This window comes from Gossypium arboreum, chromosome 2, assembly GCF_025698485.1.
Source record: "Gossypium arboreum isolate Shixiya-1 chromosome 2, ASM2569848v2, whole genome shotgun sequence".
In the NCBI taxonomy this organism is placed as follows: Eukaryota; Viridiplantae; Streptophyta; class Magnoliopsida; order Malvales; family Malvaceae; genus Gossypium; species Gossypium arboreum.
The window spans coordinates 8,653,104-8,670,513 of NC_069071.1; the positions used below are offsets into that span (position 1 = coordinate 8,653,104).

Consider the following 17,410-nt stretch of genomic DNA (forward strand, 5'->3'; position numbering starts at 1 on the left):
TATCTTTGAACAATTTATGGTGAATTTCCAAAGTCAGAACAGGGGATCCAGAAATCACTCTAGCCCTGTTTCACAAAAATTTAAACATCTCATAAAATATAACTCATATATCTGTTTTGTTCCATCCATATGAAAAGAGACTCATAATTCTTCAATTCCATATTTTATTCACCATCTAATTGTATCTCTACTATTTTTAATGATTTTTCAAACTCGCATCACTGCTGCTGTCTGAATCTATTTTATGGTAAATTTTACCTATTTCATGGTTTCCATGAATTAGCTAGCAATTTAGCATACATAACACCAAATATGATTATGATTAGCCATTCCAATGGCTAATCATTACCAAGCATTTCCATACCACTCAATAACCATATCATAAGACCATATATACAAAATGATTATAATGCTATACATGCCACACTCAAAATATGCAAGCCATTATGCCAAAATGGTATACGGATAGTGTGAGCATGCCTCCGACCGTTCCCGATTTCCGAGCTGGCTTGTCAACACTACAAGGAATGAAAAGGAGGAAGTAAGCATAAATGCTTAGTAAGCTCACATGCAAATAGCAAGTAACACAACTATATAAGCAAACATAAAACATCATTTGCATAATCATCACCGAGACATTCATATCACATTTTCATTTATCATCTTACCATATTGTTGTTATATAAAGTTTTCAACCCGAGGGTTAAGTACATACCTGTTCAAAGTATTCATTTCACAACACTTACCAATACGTCCCTTTCATCTCGAGTATTCCTCCATTTGAGTAGAATTTTACCCGTTGAACACATCGAATATAATTGGATACATGGAAAGTTTGCACATAAGTGCTACATATGTAGCCAAGCTACCATGTAACCCGCCCATAAGTGAACTCGGACTCAACTCAACGAGCTCGGGCATTCGCATCCATAAGTGAACTCGGACTCAACTCAACGAGCTCGGATGCCTAGTTACATCTCTCGAACTCGGACTCAACTCAACGAGTTCGGACATTCGCATCCATAAGTGAACTCGGACTCAACTCAACGAGTTCGGATGCCCAAATATCCTAGTGACATGTCACTTGTATCCTAATCTATTCCTAAGGTTCAAACGGGATTTTCCTCGAACACATCTCCATGCCATCTTCCGTAAAATACCGAAACCAATACTCGGTAGCACTTTATATTTAACAAATAATTCACATAATTTGCATTTTATTCGAAAATAACCACAAAGCATATATTTCATGATAAAAATCATCATATTATATAATTAACATCAATAACTTAAAAATAACAATTATACTACATTATTTACACATGAACTTACCTCGTATGCGAAAATGGCTACTTTTATCATTTCGTCCACAACTTGGTATTTTTCCCAAATTATCCCGAATTTTAGTTTTCCTTGCTCTATCATTTAAAATATAGTCTAATTAGGACTCACATTATTCAAATTGACCCAAACTCATATTTTGGCAAAATTATAATTTTGCCCCTAAACTTTCACATATTTACACTTTTGCCCCAAAGCTCGTAAATTAAACTTCAGCCTATTTTCTTATGTTTTATGACATGCTGATCATTTTTCCCTTCTATGGAAACATCAAATTCTCACTCTAACATGTACTTATGACTATTAGGTATTTTTACCGATTAAGCCCTTTTGCTCGTTTTCGCTTAAAACCGAGTAGTACAAGTTGTTTAACATAATTTAAAACCTCATATTCTATCATAAAACACCAAAATACACAAATTTCACCTATGGGTATTTTTCCAAATATGAACCCTAGGTTGAATTATTGCTAGCATAAGCTTAATCGAGCTACCGGGACTCCAAAAACGTAAAAATCGTTAAAAACGAGGCTAGAACGGACTTACAATCGAGCTTGGAAGCTTGAAAAACCCTAGCCATGGTTTCTCCTTGCTACATTCGGCCATGGGGTTGAAGATGAGCAAAATTGGCTTTTAATTTTGTATTTTAATTCATTTTACCCCTAAATGACCAAAATGCCCTTACTACTAAACTTTCCAAAAATTCTATCCATGTCTAATTTTTGTCCATAGACTTAGAAATTGGTAAAATTTCTATCTAAGACCTCCTAATTAATATTTCGAAACAATTTCATACTAGAAACTTCTAGAATGCAAGTTTTGCAAATTATTCGATTTAGTCCCTAATTTCAATTTAAGCACTTTATGCATAAAATTTCTTCACGAAATTTTCACACAATCATGCAATCATATCATAGACCTCAAAATAATCATAAAATAATTATTTCTATCTCGGATTTTGTGGTCACGAAACCACTATTCCGACTAGGCCCAAAATCAGGATATTACAAGTTAAATTAAAGAAATTAAAAGATAAAATTAGCATTTCCTTTCTTCTTCATAGGGACAGAATCGAAACACCATAGCTAAGGCATGGAAGTTTCGCCCAAGCTTGATTTCTTCGATTGAGTGAGTAAACCTCGCTTGTTTTTAGAAATTTTTATGTTTTTGAGTTCGTATTACTTCAACCTAGCTAATCCAGTGACTAACTTGTAAAACTATTAAATGTTTTGAATTATTCCATTGATGAGTTTTTTATATTCTTGTAATTTTATGATGAATTATTGAGTTTGGTTGTTAAATAATACAATTTTGTAAGGTAGTTTTTTATGATTTTAATGTTTAAGGACTAAAATGTTAAAATGACAAAGTTACTTGTACTCGATATGAAATAATTGCAAAAATGGGCAGTATAAAGGCACTTTAATATTTGGCTAATCTAAAATTTGAATAAAAATGGTTAAATTGCATGTTTTGAGTTAGGGACTAAATTGCATAAAAGTAAAAATATTGGGAGTAATTTTGTAAAAATATAAAGACTTAATTGCATAAAATGAGTTAATTTGACTATTGGAATTAGTTGATTGAATAAAATTATTATTCTAGATCAAGTATGGGTTGAAATTCGAGGCATAAAAAAGTTATAGAATAATCATTGTACCTTATCGTGCCGCAGTTTAGTTAGGTAAGTTCGTAATATTTTTTTTATATTACAATGATTCCATATATATTACATGTTTATTATAATTATATCCAATGTTAAACTTAACTATTGAATGATTTGAGAATAAATAATAAATGAATATGGTGAACATGTGATGTTTCTAAATAACAGCCCTCAAGCCGGTGTTATCTATCAGGCCTTGTGATGGTGTGTTTATCAGGATTTGTGTCGGTGTTATCTATTAGGAGTTGAGTCGGTGATTATTTAGCAGATACTATATACTAATGATACAGACCGCAGCAATGGCTTGAGATCCTGCATGTGTTGTGGATTCTTTGTAGCTTGTGTGAGCAGCATCGTGAGCGGATCAAAGTTCTGAAATTAACTCAAATGAGTGATACCCTGAAATTATTTGAAATGAGATCTTACTAAACGATGACTTTGGAATATGATTTGAATTAATGTACTTTATAATACTCACCTGCTGTGAGCCATGATTGATAGGAACTTTGTTATTTAATTTTATATTTTGATTTGCTAAGTTAAATTTGGCAAAATTTATCGTTTGATTTAGCGAACTTACTAAGCTTCAAATAAGCTTACTCGTGCTTTGTCCTTATTTTGTAGATTACATTTTATGGTCGGGAGATCGGATCAACTTACCGAATCACACTATCCCCAGGACTCTTTTGGTAGATTTTGTAAACATTTGGCTTATAGGGCATGTAATAGGGCAAATGGTTATTATTCTATAATTCATGGCTATGTGTGATGTTTTTTACTTGATGAATGAATGGTAGCCTTTGTGGTATGATTATTAACCTTAAGTAAACTTAAGTAGGAGGTCAAGACAGTAAGTGTCATATTAAGTTGGAATGATGTGTTTGGAATGTGTGCGTTGATGCATATTATGGATTATAGATAGTTGTTTGATAATGAGTAGCATAAGCATTATAATGTGTTTGGTACATGATACTTTGGTTGGTTTTAGATGAATGGAAATGGCATGTTTTGGTTGATTTAAAGTGTGTTTATAGACTTGTGAATATGTTAAATAAGTTGGTATAGATACCTATCCAATTGCATGAAGAATAGGCTTGGATTTTATTACTTTTACACACACACGGCCTGGGACACGGGTTGTCACACGGTTGTGTGTCACACACGGGCAACCCATGTAGGCGTGTGTCCTGAGTGTGTTTGGTGTAGGGTTCACACGAGCTGGCACACGGACTGAGACACAGGCGTGTCGCCCAAGTCATTGAGTTACACGGTTGAGAACACAGGCATGTAGGGTAGACACACTAGCGTGTGGGATAGCCACACAACTGTGTGACCACTATAATGAAAATTTTTAATTTTTTCCTGAATATTCTTATTTGTTCCAATTTGGTCCCTGAATGTTCCTAACCTATTTTTAGGGCTTTGAAGGCTCGATTTAAGGCTGTAAATGTATGTTCTATTTCATTCTGAATCATATATCTATTTATGAAATTTATTTGATAATTGGATGTCAATTGATATGAAAAGTTCTGAGATGTACAGTAATACTCTGCAACCCTATTCCGACGACAGAAACGAGTTATGGGTGATACAGCTTGATTTAGCTAGCTTATGTATCAATTTGTGAAACTATTAAAGTTTTAGAAAGTTTTCATTGTCAATTTCTTGAAGAATTAGGCTTGAAATTGATAGATTTTAAGCTTAGAATATGAAAAGGGCTAGATTGTAAAGTTAATTTAACATGTTTGTTAACTTTGTTACATTAGGGACCAAATTGAATAAATGTAAAACTTATCATGAAATTATATTAGAAATAGATTTTGGAAAAATCCAGTTCAAAAATGATTTTCTTGCACATTGGAAAATTAAAATTTTGAAAATCGAGCCAATTTGTGATATTTATAGCAATAAACCTTAAATTGAATTTGCATATATCTTTTCGAATAGACGAATCCTTATCATTCCTGATTTTTAACCAAAAAGTCTTTTCCATTATTCACATACCATGAATGTAACAGTTGTCTGGCAAAGTCTCGGTATATGGTTACTGTATAACATGTTTTGGTAAAATAAGTGTTAATGTTTCATGCATGCATGTTTAGATTCGATGAAGTAATAATCTGATATGTTCAAATATCCTTATTTTTTAGCTCAAGACGGTACTAAAGGTCTGAGTGACAAAGGTAAAGGACCTGCTATTTAGACTTTGTTATTTTTCTGGTGAGTTCCTTCTTTCTTCCATGGGTTGTGATTATCTTTACTTTATAATATTGTAAGGTAAATATTCTTACTCTTTATAGGATGATCAATATATATGTGTGTATAATGATTGTCCGTCTAGAGTTATTAATCCGGGTTTTGTATGTCTAGGATAAGAAGTATGAGCCATTTTCATGTTAAGCCACTACATCTGCTTTTGAAATGAATGATATGATATGAACTGACCAATGGAAATGGAGTAGAAGGAAACATGTTGTGTAGCCTTTGGTAGGGCAGATATATATTGCAAATCGGATTGGCATAACACAATTAAACATGCTACTGAATGATTATGAAATGGGGAGCTATAAGGAGAGAATGTATATGAATGAAACGAAAACATCTAATATGAATCTAACTCTGAATTTTGGGTATATGACTGGCATGAAAATGGAATGTTTGTGTTATGATTATGTTGTCTTATAGAATTCGCCCATGTGACATGCCATTGGCGCATTGAGTCTGTCTGAGTTCTGTATACGCTAGTGGCCATATTTTATGGTTACAAGTGATTCCTTTGCAAGATTGAACTGTGTTATTAGTATTTTTACTTAAAATTTCCATAGAACTCACTAAGTTCTTTCGAACTTACCCAGTTACTCTTTCCTTCTCAGGCTTGTTGTTGAAGGAAAACTTTCTATAGGACTATGACAATAGGGTCGAGTTTAGGGTGTTACATGTATTTATTTGAATATCTTTGGTAGTAAAGCATGAGAAGCATATGATTAATTTGCTAGCTACATAATGAGCTTCAAAAGAACTAGTGGCCTAACTGAGTAACTGGAGACAGGTCCTTAGGTCGTTATCTATCTTCAGATTAAAAGGCTCAGTGTTTTATAATATGTTTGGTTGATGTAGTTATGAGTAAAACCAAAGGTTGTTTAAGGATGTTACATGGAAAGCTCTGATACTAATTGTTAAAATTTACAGTTGTTAATTGCTAAGAAAATAGAATTTTTGAGTAGCCATGATGGTTGCAGTGCCTATTAAAGGTGGCACAGTGACAAGAAAGACAAAATAAGAACACAACAAGTTATTTATGTAGGTTATTTTCCTTATGTCTGTAAAGCTTAGTTTCATGACCAAATCCACTATCTTTAAACCCAATGCTACAAATGATTTAAATCCTATCACACCCTAGTATAGCAACCTCACCTTTATACCTAAAGAACTAGATCACTCGCCTCTAAGTGCTCAATTAGAATAAATAAGTGCTCAAACTCTTGATACAAAACCTATACAAGTCTCTTCAAATATATAAGATTTTGAGGCTTGCTAACATGCTAGATTAATTACAATCAATTCCTCTATCAAACTACCACTAAAATAACATATACAATATAATAATAAAGTCCAAGATAAATTAAGAATGTTTGAGATAAGTCTTCAATTCAATCCTAATCCAATTTCCATAACTCAAGGGATTTGATTTCTTGATTTGACTCGATCCGATCTTCAAGATATGTTGCTTTGAATGGATCGTTCTTCATAGATGGGCTTTCATATTTCCACAATGACATGATTCGCGGCCCAAAGATTTTACTTCAAAAATTGTCTACTCCAAAAAAGACAAGTAAAATTAGCTTGTCACGGTGTTAACCGTAATAACAGCTACCATTGACACTACACTACGTGAGACACCGTGAGATACTTGCCTCAATAGAGTACTTATTCCTTTTATAATCATTTTTTGTATAGTTGATGCCAATATAATTCTTTTAATATATTTAAATGGTAAATCTATATTGGTATATGATACACGGATACTGAATATTAATACTATAGAAAAGTGAAAAATACAAGTGACAGAACCATTAATGTTGTACTTTAAGTGCATAGAAAATTAGGTACACAAACCCGTCAGTGCTAGAAGTTGTTCCCTGGTCCTTATTCCTGATGCAAGTAGAGTAAGCAAAATTGATAAGACGACACCAACAAAACAACGAAAAATTAAACCAATGTTTCATATAATAATGTGACATTAGTGAAAAAATAAAAATAAAAAACCTTTTATTTTTAAGATAGAAAGTACAATATATTTTGAAGTAGTGATTATTTTTTTACCTTAAAGATGCAAGCTTCAAACTTTAATATCGTAAAATTTTTTATAAATTCTTTAAAGAAATAAATAATTTGTAAAATCAATTCAGTTAATAGCATTATATTGATACTATATTATGGCACTCTCAAAAAACGATGAATATAATAAATAAATAAATTGAAGCTTTGATTAGAATGATAAATTTAATATTTTATAATTTGTTTGTTATATTAGTTATTAACGTAATAACATGAGGAATGAAGAAAAGTTTATTTAATATTTATGTTTTAAAATAGTTAGACATAAAAAAATAATAATTAATATAAGTTTAAACATGGAATTAGAAATATGAATAAAAACTCTTTTGAAAAATAAAACTTCTTCAAAATAAGTTAAAATTCTCTTCTCTCTATCACGAAACAAGTCATTTGAGTGGTTAAAATTAGGTTTATACCTAACCCATGAGTAAAACATGTGGAAAAAATAATACTCCAACAATAGTGTCTTGAATATAAGTTATATTTGTTATTTAGTAAAAGAATTTTTTAGTTATTTCCAAATAAAATTATCATTTATTTATTGAGTTTTAGTTGAAAAATAACTAAAACTTATATTTTTAAAATGCAATTTATATTATTGTGAAGATTTTATTTTATCTTTTATATAAATTTTATATAAAATCAATAAATAACCAATAAATAATAAATAACCTAACACTATAATATTTAAACCTTCAACTTTATCATTACAACTAATACTTAATTTAGTTTGTATACACCATGATCTCGTAAGCCTATTTACTCTTTCTTTCTTCTTCTTCGTAAGAGTAATTAGAAAATATATATCAACACTATTTGCAGTAGTTTAACATCAGTCTCATGTTTAAAACCTTCATTAGTCTCATGTTTAATCTCTTAATATTTAGTATTACTTAATTAAAACTTTATTTGTAAGTAATTTTACTGATCAGTTTCAAGCTAACTCGTAAATAAGGGTGAATGTAAAATGATAAAATCCCCATTGCCTTCAATCATGAAGATGCAAACTTAAACATAACAGTCCAAATGACACCTTCAGTGCTGTTAAACTGTGGAGCCTTTCTTTTCTGAGCCTTATATTAGTATTTCATGCCAGACAGCAGGAGACATTGATGTTGACTCTAAGAGGCCACATTACTCGCTTAGCCTTACTACAAAATTTGATGTCATTTTCGATTAATGCACCACTTGTCAATCCATGTATGCAATATGTAGATAACCAGTACTTGTTTCCTTTCTATATAAGATCAAGCAACTTGACCCATGTTTGTTCACACCCAAAATATTGTAATAAACCAAAGCAGAAAAAAACAAAGAAACTCTAAGATGGCTAGGGTTCCTTGCAAGCATCTTCTTCTTGCTGCATTTTTCCTCTTCTTCTTCATCTCCACAACTGCTACAGGTAAATCTTCAATCTCCAACTCATCAACAATCTATCTTCTTCTTTTTTTTTTCTTTTTTTGATAAGGGATAGTGAGTAAGGGTCGTTAAGAGATTTAACTCGATACTGGTGTTAAGTTGCTTTTTCAGCACGAAATCTACCGGTGGCCAAGGTAACTCAAAAGCCCCATGATCATCAAGAGCTTACATCAACAAAAGACCATGGAGAACCTAATATTAGTGTTGATGAATTAGTATCTATGGACTACACTCCAGCAACAAGAAAGCCACCGATCCATAATTAATTGGCAAAATTTTGTAAAAACAAGTACTAGCTAGCTAGTTCAGTTCTTTCGTTCTTTTCACTTTGGACCTGCTTTTGTTTGAGTGTATACATTTATACATGGTAGAAAGGATAAAGTAATGAAAGAAATGATTTACACATATATGAGAATCAAGAATTGGTATACATATATATTTATATATTATATGCTTATATATAAGCATTCACAATCTCTAGGGTTTAGCTTCTTTTTTTTCTTTTTTTTTTTTTTTTTTTTGTATATAAAAAGTCATGCAGGTTATCAATATGTACTAGGCATAGAGAAAGCCTTGGATTGTGTATATGTTAGTCTTCAGTAATGGATACAAAAGAATACCTATGTTTCAATATCATTAAACTGAATATAAATCTGCCTATATATTGGTGCAATAGCAGCAACAGTGACATAAGTTAAAAGCTCTTTTCCTTTTTTCTTATGAAACACAAAATGAAAGCAGCAAATAAGAAAGATTCATATGTACTGTCAGTAAACCAAATGATAATATGACATTAAAAATGAAGTCAGTTGAATTTATTTTTTAAGTATTTATTACATATCATCAGCTGATTCACTAGGGTTTAATAGTGGAAAATGATGAGAGATTGGGCTTAGATAAAAGTGATGAGGAAGTTTGGAACACGATAAAAGAGTGTTGGATTTCACTCATTAGACTAAGAAAATGAACCAGCTATGGTTGGTGCAGTGTTTAGAAGGTGGATTGAGTTTAGAGAATAACCATGAATTGTGCAATCGTAGTAGGGAACAAAGAGTGTTGATGAGCACAACGATGAAGAGAGAAGGTACGAGACCGAAGAGAAAAAGGGGTAGCATCTAAAAGGATCTCAAATGGTCTATCTCAACCAATGTGTCTCCATAGGGTCTCAATTGATATAAATTTTAAATGGAAACGTTTTGACGATGAAGCTTAGCAGATGAAATAAAAAGAATCGCATACAAGATCATAAGAAAAAGAGAAGAAAAAGAATTTTTATGTGCTCATCACTTGAATTATTGCAGATTCATCTGTTTTAGTTTTAGCTTGATGATTTACTTGGGATTGGAAGTTCTTATCGCGCCATTGTAATTTGTCTTATGATCAGGATTGATGAGGTATAGTGATCACGTAATTTTTAAGATGTTAGAAAGATGTTTATGTCTTGGATTCATGAATACTGTTGAAGGCTCTGTTTTAGGAAGGGATGTTGTGTTTTATAATTTGCCAAATGAACTATTATAATAAGTTGTCCTTCCCTGGTGTTTGTTAAATGTTTATGGGGTGTTGTAACTTTTTTACAACTATTTGACACAGGATAGAACCGTATGTTACCAGAAAAATGAAAATAGAGTTCAAGATTTGAAAATTTTATATAATTGGGCTTAAATAAAATTTAATATCCATTTTTATATGGATAGGGTTTAGGACAATTTTATTATGTTATAGAAAAATATTATATTAATTATATATATTTATACTGAATCACTCCCAAAATTAAAAAATAAAAAATTTATCCAACTAAATATTCCAATCAAAATATAAAATATTAAAATTATATTTAATACAATAAAATATTTATTATATTTATTTAGGTTTTTTAATAAAATAAAACATTTATTATATTTATGGTAGTATTTTTAAGTATTAATACTTTTAATATATTTTTATTATGTTGATAACTTTTATTTTAGCCTTCTTTTAGTGCATTATATTTTTAAATAAAATTTAATGTTAAAATGAAAATTAAATACAAATAGGTTGGATTAAATTTGGGTTTACTTTTATTAAATAGAATCAAACTTGAATAAAAATTAAATTAAGCGAACCAAATTTGAATTTAAAAATTAATTTATATACCTTGCATGACCTAATAATTTTAATACAGGAGATTATATATATGATTAATGAAATATCACATGTATAGTTTAATATTTCAAAACTTTCTTTGTAATTTGGATATTAGTATTTCTTTCAAGGGATGTTAGGTTAAGATGATCTATTTTGAGATTATAATATGCTTTTTTTAATGAAAAATTATATTATTAGATTAAGAAAACTAAATTGAGGAAATAATACAGTATCATTAATAGTGTTATTTAATAATATAGGGTAAATATTTCAAAATTAATAATATATGAGTAATTTTAATATTGTTATAAATATTTTATTATTAAATAAATGTCTAGTAAGATAAATTTAGTTAATTTTAGCAGGTTAATATTCATTAGCATTTTATTTAAACTAATTCTTAAACTTGCATTTTTTTATTAAATCACTTTGATGTAAAATTCACATAAAAAATACAAATTTAAAGGTTAAAAAAATAAAAGATAAAATATTTGATTTTTGACTTTTAATTTCTTTCACCATCGATCTTGTATTTTGATAAAATTAGAAAAATAATCTTACAAATAAAATAAATAACATATGTAACCATAACAATAGAAATAAGAGATTGATTAGAAATTACAAATTAAGAGAAATATCCAAATTAAAAAACACTTAATATATCACTGTTATTGGGCATGCGTAAATCCAATATTTTCCTCTCATCTCACTATAAATTATATGAATCGAAATTAAAAACAATTTTATCATTTGAATCAAATTCCAGCTGACCAAGCAAAAGAGGCTCCCATTTTGTGCTACGCTGCAAATTCATCGGATCAGCAACAACATAATTAATCTTAATTTTAGGAATTAAAAACACTTTTATTCTATAAATCACTTCCCATCCCATCTAATGGAGTAGATTTAGCTGAATTCCCATCTCTCTTCATCATATCCAAGTAAACAAAGGGAATTAAACAGGTATTTCACTCAAATCAGGTTCTCTTTGGTTTTGGTATTAAATAAATCGGGCATCCAATTACATTTGACACCCAACAAGTAAATTTTAAAAGTTTCAGACATCCAAGGAAGGAATAAAGCAGCACAAGCTCTCAAGCCTGGCGACGGCGAAAGCACTTAGGCGGCCACTGCGAATGTTTTTGAGAGACAAGCCTTTGATTTTGTCGTCATCAACACATATACATCAATTTAAAAACTCCTTTTCACTGAATATAACTGGATTTCAATCACAAATTATATTAAAAATGTGAAACAATTATAAAAATATAATAAAAGGTCTCAGACATCCAAGGAAGGATAAAAGCAGCACAAGCTCTCAAGCCCGGCGAAAGGCGAAAGCTCTTAGGCGGCCACTGCGAATGTTTTGAGAAACAAGCCTTACAACTTATCATCATAAACCCATACAAATGAAATATATTATCCTTTGACACAATTTTAAGAATATCGTTTATCAATTGAACTGATAAAAAAAAGGAAAAAATATACAACCAGATTTCTGTGGAAGTAATTGGATTTTCAAGCACAAATAATGAAAACCAACAATTATATACAAGTCATAGAAGGTCTCAGACATCCAAGGAAGGAATGAAGCAGCACAAGCTCTCAAGCCCGGCGAAAAGCGAAAGCTCTTAGGCGGCCACTGCGAATGTTTTGAGAAACAAGCCTTTGGATTATCATCATAAACCCATACACAAGAAATATATTTTCCTTTGACTGAATTTTAAGAATATCGTTTATCAATTGAACTGATAAAAAAAATATGGAACCAAATTTCTGAAAAAATAACTGAATTTTCAAGCACAAATAATGAAAACAACAATCATATAGAAGTCATAAAAGGTCTCAGACATCCAAGGAAGGAATGAAGCAGCACAAGCTCTCAAGCCCGGCGAAAGGCGAAAGCTCTTAGACGGCCACTGCGAATGTTTTGAGAAACAAGCCTTACAACTTATCATCATCGACTTTTATATTTGACTTCGTAACGTAGCAAGGAAAACACTACATGGCAACTGATTTCACACAACGAACCAAAATTTATGCATTCAATTATCATCTTGCAAATAAACATATCTAAAAATAAGGCAGCAAAAGCAACAAACAAACAGAGCCTAAACAGAGTTGCTCGATCATTGAAATTTTGAAACAATGAAGCATAAAATAAGTAGATAGCTAGTAAAAATCAGATTTAATTAACATAAAAGAAATATATATTTTTACTAGGGGTTAAAAAAAGTCTCAGACATCCAAGGAAGGAGCAAAACAGCAGAAGCTCTCAAGCCCGGCGAAAGGCGAAAGCTCTCAGGCGGCCACTGCGAATGTTTCTGAGAAACAAGCCTTTGATTTATCATCATCAACACAATTCATTCCAAGCAAACTAAGTTAAAAACATTTCCAAATAAAAAAAAAATTAAAAGGAATAAACCTATACTGAGAGGTCGATAGTTTTGGGGCTGATGCTAGAAGAGAATGAGTAGAAGGGTTTATAAAGAGGACTGCGGTTAGGGTTTGTAGCCGTTTCTATGAATTAGGGTTTTTATTTGATGGAAAGGGTTTCTCTTATTACAAGTTTCTCTAATTTGGGCTTTATTAAATTAAGAACGTTATTTTATGGGCTTCTCGAAGTTGCAGGAGATTGCTCGGAACAGGTTTCACGTTTCTTGTCTCTCTTTTATCTATGTCTACCCAAACGGGAAAATAAATCCTCCAAAATCTAAACCATTATTTTTTTTTAAAACTTTATTTTTAATTTTAATTAATAATAGATATGATTAATTTATATTATATTAAACAATTATTCTTAATTTTTAATGCAAATTTATATTATTTGTATTGATCCTTAAAATATACTTCATATTTATTATTAAACATAAAAATAAATGAAAAATATTTCTCACCTAAGGTTGTATATTGATTGTGGGTAGAACTATCAATCGGTTAGGTTGAGGTTCAGTTCTAAAAACAAATTCAAGTTTAAACTCGTTTTCAATCCGGCCCAATCTATCCAAAAAACTTATTTTACTATTAAAAAATTAATAAAATATAAAAAATATTTTTATGTGATATTTTATATTTTTTTATAATTAAATTAAATTTAAAAATATTTTTTTATTGAAATTAAGTACGTTGCCGAGTTAAGCTAACTCAAACTATAAAAAATTTTGTCTAAGCATGATCCAAGCCGAGTCGGGTGAATTACTTTAACTTATGAGCAAGTCTAATTATGAATCAATTTATGACTCAACATATACACTAACCCTTTAAATATATTATTTAAAATAAATTTTATACTCATAATTAAGTTAATATTAAAGTCAACTGAGATCAACTCAATTAAGTAATAATTAAAACATTATTGCTTTACAAATAATGCAACGTGGCATTTTCTATTTGGGATATGTGTTTTGTCAAAGATTAATACAAATTGAAGGAGATATTGAGATATGTATCAATTTTTATCAAGAATTAACACAGTTATTAGAATTAGAAAGATCGAGGGAGTAAAAAATTTAGATAACTTTGCCATTTTCACTTTATTTGTTGATTAACCTTTAAAATATAAATTTTTTTTTTTTTTACATTGGTACCACTTTTTTATCGCACATTGATACTTAAACTTTATTTTCGTTGCAATTTTTTATTCAAAACTCAAATAAATGTTAAAAGAAATTGTGATGACAAGTTCAGCCAATTAAAATATGTCAGGTGTTGATATTTTTAAGTTCAAATTCATATTGATATTAATATTAAAAATGTTATTTTTAATGAAATAAAAATAAAATTCTTATTATTAATAAGTTATTTTTATATTTTTTGTTAATTTTTTTTTTCTCACGGCCAAAAACTCTCTTCTTTCTCACTATAGCTTCTTTTTTCATCCCTTGCTATCGCCATTGCGGCCATCTGAGCTCCTCTCTCTCGCCTCTCCGCCAGTTTGTTGGTGTCAATCTCTTTAAATTGTTTTTTTGTTTTGTTTACTTGATTATTTAATGCTGAATTATCATGATATCATATAGAAAGAGAGACCATTTTCTTGGGTTTCAATTTTTTCAAAGTTAATTTTGCCTATTTTCTTCTTTTTCCAAAATTAATTTTTTGTTTCTGGATTTTAGTTTTTCCTTATTTTTATGTCATTTGTTGTTATAATTTTTTCTTTTTTGGTTTGATAATTCAACTCCTAAGATGGGTTCATTTTCTTCTCTTATTCTTCTTTTCTTTCATTCTTATGAAATATCATACTATGCAAGAGTTGAAATTTTAGAATCGGGTTTGAAAACCATAAGTTTGGGTGATTTAGTGCTTCATCACCCACTTAATTTACCCATTCATGGTAGGTAGATTCAAACATTCAAAAACAACAATTTAACCTGAAATTATTTATCTACAACTGTCGCTAGAAACAATTTGAGTTGAATTACGACAATATTCACCTGCATCATTGTTGGAATATAGAAAGAAGATAGATTATAAAAGAACTTTCGCTTTCGCTTTATTGATCAAACACACACACGCTCAGCAATACCTTGAGTCTGCTATTTATAGCAGAAAGTATTTGGAAGTTGAAAATAGTTACAACAACTAACTAGTTAGTTACAAAAACTACCATTAACAGACTCATCTATCTTAACCATTTTTAACTGCCTTTTGTTACATATTCCATAACATTCCCCCTACTTGGTAACTCCTGTCTTTTGTCATCCTGCAATTCGTCATACCTTCTAAGAACTCTAAGTTGATTTCGAAACTTTGTGAACAACCCAGTTGATAATGGTTTGGTGAGAAACTGAGAATATCAGCTACTTGATCCTGACTTGGAACATGACCGACTTGAAGTGTCCCTGCCGCTACCTTCTCTCTGACAAAGAATAGATCTAACTCCACATGTTTGAATTTGGAGTGTAAAATTGGATTTTCTGCAACAACCACTGCTCTCGAACTGTCACACCACATCATTGCTTTGCTACCAACCTTCACATGTAACTCAACCAACAAAGATTGCAACCAAACCATTTCTGCAGTGGCATGGGCCAGACTTCTATATTCAACTTTAACTGTAGAACGAGAAATAACTTGTTGTTGTCGATTATTAATACCAGTTCCCCAGTTCGCATCTGAAAACCTTACTAGGGACATTTTCGAAGATGCAGTAAAAACCAAACCATGGTCCAAAGTATGCTGCAAGTACCTTAGAATTCTTTTGACAGCCTTAAAATGTTGATCAATGGGCTTATGCATGAACTAATAGGCTTTATTAACAAGAAAGGCAATGTCAGGTCTTGTGATAACTATGTATTGCAATGCCCCAACTATACTCCTATAGGTAAACTCATCTTCAAAAGGAGTACCAACCTGAGCTGACAGATTATAGGTGGTAACCATGGGGGTAGGAGCATTTTTTGACTTATCCATCAGACTCTTTTTTAACAAATCAATGATATAATTCCTCTAATTAAGAAAGAGACCATGAGCAGTGTATGTTACTTCAATCCCCAAAAAATAGCTCAACTTCCTTAAATCTTTGAGAGAAAATTGAGAATCCAAGGACCGCACAAACTTATCCATAGCTTTTTTATTGTTCCCAGTGACTATAATGTCGTCCACGTGAACCAGCACATAGAAAAGAGTAGAACCAGAATGTTGAACAAAAAGAGAAGCATCTGACTTTAACATAGCAAACTTAGCAGCCAACAAATACTCTTTTTAACTTGTGAAATCAGGCTCTATGGACTTATTTGAGACCATCTAGGGCCTTTTTCAACTTACACACCAACTGTTGATCACATTGATGTTGCTCAAAACCAGATGGTTGAAGCATGTAAATTTCCTCTGTTAAATCACCATTTAGACAGGCATTATTAATGTCTACTTTCCTGACTTGCCAACCAAAAGTAATAGCAAGAGCGAGAACCACTCTAGCAGTCGTTGGTTTGACTACAGGACTAAAACTCTCCTAGAAATCAATTCCTGCCTCTTGCAAATAACCTTTGACCACCAATTTGCCTTTGCACCATGCAATAAAGCCATTTGCATTTCTTTTCAACTTAAAAACCCATTTACATCCGACTACTTTTTGATTTGTAGGCAGAAGTACTAAATCTCAGGTTTGATTTTGGAGTAATGAGCAAACTCTTGTTGAGCAGCTTGGGTCCATGCTTCACTCTCAAAACCCTCTTCAATGGTCAATAGCTCTTTGTCATGTAATTCTGTTGAGAATATTTTTGGCTTGAAAATCCCATTTTTTTATCTAGTCTACGTAGGGTGATTATTGGAATGACCGGGTAGAGATGGACGACTGACTAAGGGTGTTGGAACCGGTGTAACTTAAGCTTGAGTGTGTGACCTAGTGGAACCATCACCAGAACTTGAACCAGTTGAAAGTACAAGACTAAAAACAACAGAACATCCCTCAGCTATCACCAAAAGACTAGGAACATCAGAACACTCTTCAAAAGTAGTAGTTTGAGAATAAGAACCAGGCTTGAAAAAAATCACCAGAGGGACATAAGATTTCTTATGTTGT

At 31.0% G+C, this 17,410-nt stretch overlaps 1 long non-coding RNA gene and 5 other non-coding genes across 6 annotated transcripts; 1 reads left to right on the top strand and 5 right to left on the bottom strand.

Annotated features, from left to right (window-relative positions):
- The first annotated feature begins 8,588 nt into the window (after nucleotides 1-8,588).
- On the top strand, nucleotides 8,589-9,168 carry LOC128283029 (uncharacterized). Its single transcript, XR_008273378.1, has 2 exons — nucleotides 8,589-8,746; nucleotides 8,875-9,168. It is a non-coding gene; the product is annotated as an uncharacterized LOC128283029 (long non-coding RNA).
- Nucleotides 9,169-11,943: 2,775 nt separating this feature from the next.
- On the bottom strand, nucleotides 11,944-12,068 carry LOC128289610 (small nucleolar RNA SNORD14). Its single transcript, XR_008279254.1, has one exon. It is a non-coding gene; the product is annotated as a small nucleolar RNA SNORD14 (small nucleolar RNA).
- Nucleotides 12,069-12,167: 99 nt separating this feature from the next.
- LOC128289498 (small nucleolar RNA SNORD14) lies at nucleotides 12,168-12,292 on the bottom strand. Its single transcript, XR_008279146.1, has one exon. It is a non-coding gene; the product is annotated as a small nucleolar RNA SNORD14 (small nucleolar RNA).
- Nucleotides 12,293-12,454: 162 nt separating this feature from the next.
- Nucleotides 12,455-12,578, bottom strand: LOC128289576 (small nucleolar RNA SNORD14). Its single transcript, XR_008279221.1, has one exon. It is a non-coding gene; the product is annotated as a small nucleolar RNA SNORD14 (small nucleolar RNA).
- Nucleotides 12,579-12,731: 153 nt separating this feature from the next.
- LOC128289587 (small nucleolar RNA SNORD14) lies at nucleotides 12,732-12,856 on the bottom strand. Its single transcript, XR_008279232.1, has one exon. It is a non-coding gene; the product is annotated as a small nucleolar RNA SNORD14 (small nucleolar RNA).
- Nucleotides 12,857-13,124: 268 nt separating this feature from the next.
- On the bottom strand, nucleotides 13,125-13,249 carry LOC128289598 (small nucleolar RNA SNORD14). Its single transcript, XR_008279243.1, has one exon. It is a non-coding gene; the product is annotated as a small nucleolar RNA SNORD14 (small nucleolar RNA).
- Between the last annotated feature and the right edge of the window lie 4,161 nt (nucleotides 13,250-17,410).